The sequence below is a fragment of the Gossypium arboreum genome, chromosome 1 (genome assembly GCF_025698485.1).
Source record: "Gossypium arboreum isolate Shixiya-1 chromosome 1, ASM2569848v2, whole genome shotgun sequence".
In the NCBI taxonomy this organism is placed as follows: domain Eukaryota; kingdom Viridiplantae; phylum Streptophyta; class Magnoliopsida; order Malvales; family Malvaceae; genus Gossypium; species Gossypium arboreum.
Window position 1 is genome coordinate 10,427,571 of NC_069070.1, and position 6,627 is coordinate 10,434,197.

Sequence of the window (6,627 nt, forward strand, 5' to 3'; positions counted from 1 at the left end):
GATTGAATAGACCAAGTAGAAATGCCAGACTCAATGATCCTAGCTTGGTCGAAACTTATTTATTTCAAAGTTATGGAGAACCAATCAGCAAAGTTGAAATTGCAGAATTAGATGACTGATCTTGGATACAAGCACATAGATATGTTCTTTTCCACCACGATGCACTTGAACAATTACGCAAGTAAGTTCTAGAATATGATAAATATTCATCTTTTTTTGATTTGTTTATTTTTTAACGAATTAAACATGTTTTTAACATAGTGAGTAAAAACAAGTCTTAAGATCTCGTTCACGCTCACGAAGATTACAACATCGTGAGATTAATAGGTTATTCGCAGAATCTTTTCATGAATGGTTAAGCCAAATGGTATGCAACTCAACATTTTATTGACAAATAATAATGTTTTCTCGTAACATTTACAATTACTAAATGTACTTCTGATTCAATAGGTTTGGAGTGGGAATGTCGTTAATGACGAAGTTAAATGGCTTTCCCAAGGTCTGAATCGAGTAGTAAAAAGATATAGTGGCTTCATCATGAATGGATTCAGATTTCATACCAAATATCGCGAGAGATTGAGGAGAACTCAAAATTGTGGAGTAGTTGTTAATTCTTTAATTACAAGTTACGCTAGTGCTAGGGACAGTAATCCTGTCGAGGGAAATGTGGAGTATTACGGACTTCTAAACGACATTATTGAGTTGGATTACTATGGAAAATGGAAAGTTGTCTTATTTCGATGTGATTGGGCTGATGCTAATACTGCTCGCGGAATTAAAAATGATCAGTTTGGTTTTACAATGGTGAATTTCTCTCGATTAATTCACATTGGAGAACATTTGATAGACGAGCCGTATGTATTTTCTTCTCAAGTTAAACAAGTTTTTTACTCGAAAGATCCAATTGATGAGGGTTGGTACATTGTACTCCTAAACATCCCTAGAGACTTGTTTGACATGGGGAATGGAAGTAGAGATGACATCGTTGAAAGATCAGAAACTTTGCCTTTTCCAGAACAAAACTTAAATGAAAATATCCCTAGTACTAGTACACAATTTCAATGGGTTCGTCAGGATGTGGACGAAGATATTTACGATTTATGATGTAGTAAGATTTTATGATTTTTTTATATGTAATGTTATAATTTTAACATTTGTCATGTTATATAATTTAACTATTTTATATTTACTATTGTTGTTATTTCTTACTAAAATTGTAACTATTTTATGTGTTGCAGGAAAAATGCCTAGAAGAAGATTAAGAGATCTTAGTATTGTACAGAATACTACAAATTCGGAAGAAGTAAGTATTGAACAGCAGACAGTTGTTGGATCTTCAAGCGTGCCGGAGACACTTGACGAGTCTGTGGAATTTCAAAGTAATGTTAAGTTTATTTTACAAATTGTATTAAATTTTATTACTGATTTATTTTTAAATTTCAATATAGTAATAATATATTATTTTTCAGCTGAAAATGATGGGATGCGCAGAGGTCGAGGACATACGCTCCTAACAGATTTATATAACTTAAATTACATCGAGCGTGTCAAAGTAACTAAAAATTGACCATGGTCACTGTTGGACAAGAAGCTCAACTTTTAGCAGGCTATTTGGGCATTATAGCATGAAATGCCAATATCTTGCCCATCAACTACGAATCATGGCATAACATGCCCGATAGCAATAAAATCAAGCTCTCTAATATTAAGGTAACAAAACGTTAATGTAATTTATAATACTTTGGTTTAAGTTTCATTTATATTTAATTCCTAAACTTGTGTTTTTTAGGAGAGGTTTACTTTAGAGGTCTCTGATGCCTATATCAAGAAGGCATTGGGTAAAAAATGGAGAGACCATAAAAGCATTTTGAAAAAAGAATATTTAAAAAAACCCATAAGCCTCGAAGAAAAATTGCAAAATGTCCCACTGGGAATGCTGAGGTACCAATGGGAAGATGCGGTTCGATTTTGGAATTTGAAGAAAGGAGAGGTATTATGTACTTGCAAACTCTTATAAATTTTTCGGTTTATAGTATTTACTATATACGTAATAATAATTTCATTATGTAGGATCGTGAGCGAGTTGGAACAAGCAGCAGGCAAAAACAAAAATTTACGCATGGCAGCAGGGTCGAGAAGTTTTGCTTGTGTAGCTCAAAGTAGCGGTACTATAGATTTATTAATTCTATCAAGTATTAATGACTTTTTACTATTAAATAATATTTTACTACTATATTGTAGGAAGCCTCGTGCGGTCAAAAGTTGGATGCCTTGACTTTTTAACATTACGCATGAGAAAAAAGATGGAACTCCGATGACATACGAGGTTGCGAAATTATGGTATATTTACTTAATAAAATTTGATTTTCATTATAAATATTTATAATATTTAATTATAATGTTTTAATTAAATGCGTTTTATTAGTTTAATTTAAATAATGTTATGTTGTATTCCTTTTATTGTATATTTCGTTTCTAACTCTTTGACCGATTTATTAGGAGAAACTAAAAGATAAGAAGCGGTATGAAGCGATCGCTTGATGATAGTTCTGTTAATTTTGAGGATATTGATAATGTAATTATTAATGAAGTTTTGGGTCTGAAAGGTATGGTAGGGTTAGATTTCAAGGATCCGTGTTAACCCGACCCAATATTTTGGATCCACCTCGCACCAATACATGCCTTCCGGAGTCAAAGTCAAGTGAAGTTCGAGGCTAAAAGATCGATAGTTCAGATACAAGCTAGCACAGATGAGCAAATTTCTCAACTTAGAGCGGAGGCGGAGAAGGAGGCGGAGTAGAGCGAGAAAATACAATGAACTCCAAATATAGCTTCATCTATGATGACTATGTTCCAACAATTTCAAAATCCGTCATCTTAGACATTTGTTTTCTTGTAACTTTTAACATTATTGTAAGAATATTTTGAATATTCATTTACAATTTATATAATATATTTTTCGTATAATTTTGTATTATTTAAATTTGCGGGTTTTGTTGGATTTCATGGTATATTTGCTGTTTTTGGTTGAATTTCTTGCAGGAGGGTTGGATATAGGTGCAAAAATACATATTGCAAAATTGGGCAAATTAGCGGCGTTTTTTATAAAAGCGCCGCTAAAGGTCCTAGTCTTTAGCGGCGTTACATATAGCGACGTTTTTTGCACGCTTGGGAAAGCGCCGCTAAAGGAAAAAAAAACGCCGCTAAAAGTCTATTTTCTTGTAGTGAATATGTTTTTTATATTGAATAAATATAAATATTTATGTCTGCAATATATAAATATAAAATGATGTTATATCAATAATTGTGTTAATAACTTATAAGAACTAGATTAAATTAAAGTTCATATATACAATTGCACCCTGATCCCCATATTTATCCCTAAACACTGAAAACTAAACCCTAAATCATAAGTCTTAAACCATAAACTCTAAACTATAAATATAATTAACTCAATATTTTAAAATTAATACTCTCTTTTGTAATTATATAAGAAAGTATTTATCATATAAATTAAAAAACACTAATTAATTTAAACCCTAAATTCCTAATCCCTAAAACATAAACCCTAAATTAAGAACCCTTAACCCTTAACCCTTAATCCCTAACACCTAAAACTTAAACCCCAACCCTTAAACCACACTTAAACCATAATCCCTAAACCTTAAAATAGTAACTCATAAACATTAAACCCTTAACCATATACCGTAAACCCTAAACTATAATGCTAATTTATTCAATATTTTAAAATTAATACTATCTCTTTTACAATTATATAAGAAAATATTTAACATATAAATTAAAAAATAATTTGTCATATACCAAAAATAATTACGGGGTATTGACTAGAAGGCCGGTGGGAGGGGTGAATCTTGGGGATTTCAAATCGGGAAAAAATCGTTAGGGATTTGGGATGTCGAATTTAGGAATGGGTGATAATACTTTAGGGATTTAGGATGAGGAAAAAGGGGGAAATAGAAGTGGGAAAAAACGGGGAAAATGATAGATGGGATTACGGGATATTGACTGGAAGGCCGGTGGGAGGGGTGAATCTTGGCGGTGGGAGGGTTTAGGGGATATAATTTAGTGTTTAGGGTTTTTAGGGTTTAAGGGTTTACTCTTTTAAGGGTTATAGATTAGTGTTTATGATATTTTTTAGGGTTTAAGATTTTAGGGGTTATATGACTTTTAGCGGCGTTTTACCAAAAGCGCCGCTAATGCTCTGGTTTTTAGCAGCGATTTATAAAAAAACGCCGATATTTCTCTATTTTTAGCGGCGTTTTAACAAAAAACGCCGATATTGCTCCATTTTTAGCGTGCTCTGTGTTTTATAATTTTTGCGGTGTTTTTTGATAAAACGCCGCTAAAAATACCGCTAAAGCCTTATTTTCCTGTAGTGATTCATTCAATGATTTCACTATAATTTTCAAATCCATAATTTGTTAACTTTATAGACAGCATATTTAGACCTATATTCTAACAAGAGGTAAAGCAAAAAGGGACGTAGGGCATTGGCCTCTTAGTTATAATTTAAGTTTTTAAATCCTCTAATTAATGAGAATTTTTACTTTTAACCTTTCTAATTAGAAAATTAATAATTCAATTTTTAGACATTGTATATTTTTAATTTTGAAATTTTAGTAAAATTTAAATGGTTGTAGTTAGAATTTCAACAAAAATATTAACGAAACAAAAAATAAGTTGATAACGAATTAACTTGTGAATAAGAAGGAGATTAGAAAATTTGTTGAATCAAAATTAAATTATTAAATTTTATAAAAATTAAAATACAATTTCGTATTTTAATAATTTTAATAGTTTATATGGAGAGACGAATATAAAAGAAACAAGATATATTAAACAGGGGATACCATAGACAATGAGTCCAGTTTCCCCCTTTAGACGATTTGTAAGTTGCAAATATAATTTCATTTCTTGGCGAAAAGTCCACCAAAAACACTGCCCTTCTTCTTCTGAGGGACTGAAACCGAGTCGTTGCGGCCATTGGAAGTTCGGGCACTTCCATTTTTGTCTTACTCTTTCTTGAGGAGAGGATCGGTTTCGTAGAACTGATCTTCTTTCTGCAAGTTCCCGAGGATCCAATCAAGAAACCCTTTTTCCTGTTTGGTTCCACCTGCAGCTGAACTTTTTGCTGCGAAAACCCTTGTTGTGGAAGGAGCAAAGGGAATTATCAGTGACGCCATTGTTACTTAGCTTAGATGTTTACCCTTTTCTTTTGAAATGGTGATGAAGATTGTAGAAGCTTAGGATGTTTAGTTACTGTGGAAATATATATATATATCTGTGGGGATGGTGTCCGCTGTTAAATTTGGACCGTTGGATCGGGATTTGAGATGATGAATGGGAAAGTTTTGTAGCATGAGCTCTCCACAAGCGTCTTATCTTCGTTGATGATTTTAATGGTTTTTATTTTATTTTATTTTTTTGTTTGTGATTTTTCATCTTTTTGAGAGGAGGAAACATAAAGGAGGGGGAGGTGATTGATCTTAGCAAGTATGGATATGGGATTCACACGTGTCAAAATAGTAACAATGCACTTTGCCCACGTCCATTTCCCAAAAACAAGTAAATTTTGTAATGCTAAAATTCTAAGTCGTGAATTTAGTTATTTTATTATTATTTGGTATTTTTAGATATTGTATTTTTAATTTTTGAAATTTTAGTTTTAATCAATTGTAGTTTTTATATTTTTTTTATTTTAAAATTTATACTTTTAGATATAGCATGATACCAATTGTACATATTAAAAATAAGTTTAATGAAAACTAGAGTTTTAATTTTTTCTAAAAATTAGAACTTGGTTGTAATATTTAAAATAATAAACACTTAATTAAAATTGTATATTTCCGATTCGTTTAGGATGAACTTGGTTGTAGGCTCGCTTGAACTAGAAAGTTTTCCACAAAATTACTAGTAGAGTAATTTCGTAATTTCTCTAAATTTTGGGTCAAGTTATAAATAATAAAAATATTTCTAGAAATTTTTGAAATAATTTTTAGAGAATTTTCTCTCTACAACTTTCTCTTAAATTTAAATGTGTAAAAATAATAACTCTTGGCTCTCTTTATATAGGAGAGTTTAAAAGTTTAATTATGATTAAACGTAATCATTTTAATATTAAATTAATATAATACTTATTATTAAATTAAATTTAATATTAAATCTATTAAATTAATAGAATATTTATGTATAAGATAAATATTAAATATATTAAAATAATATTATTTTTGGAAAAATTAATCTGAAATCAAATTATGCAGTAGAGTCACAGTAGGAGTGTGATTCCTCCATTGCTCAACCGCTAAAAGAACACTCACAACTGGAGTGCTGTCATCGTCGTCGTCATTGGCATCATTGTATCCAGTAGTGCTATCGCAGGTGCGACACCCTCATGGCACCCCGAGTCGGTTTGGCTATTGTCGGTTCAGTTCAGGCCAATAACGGTTTGCTCTGTCCGGTCCTACCACTGGTTGGATCGTCGACTCAGTTTCACATTCTAGACCCGATTCAACTAGTTTTTAGGTCTTAGTTTTGGGTTCTCGGGCCCAATTTTCGATCTCAGATCCAATTTTCAAGTTCAATTACCTATTGGGCCAATTGTCTGAC

General features: G+C 31.6%; 1 pseudogene; it reads right to left on the minus strand.

Annotated features, from left to right (window-relative positions):
* Positions 1–4,743: 4,743 nt before the first annotated feature.
* On the minus strand, positions 4,744–5,304 carry LOC108482792 (uncharacterized; annotated as a pseudogene).
* Positions 5,305–6,627: the final 1,323 nt, after the last annotated feature.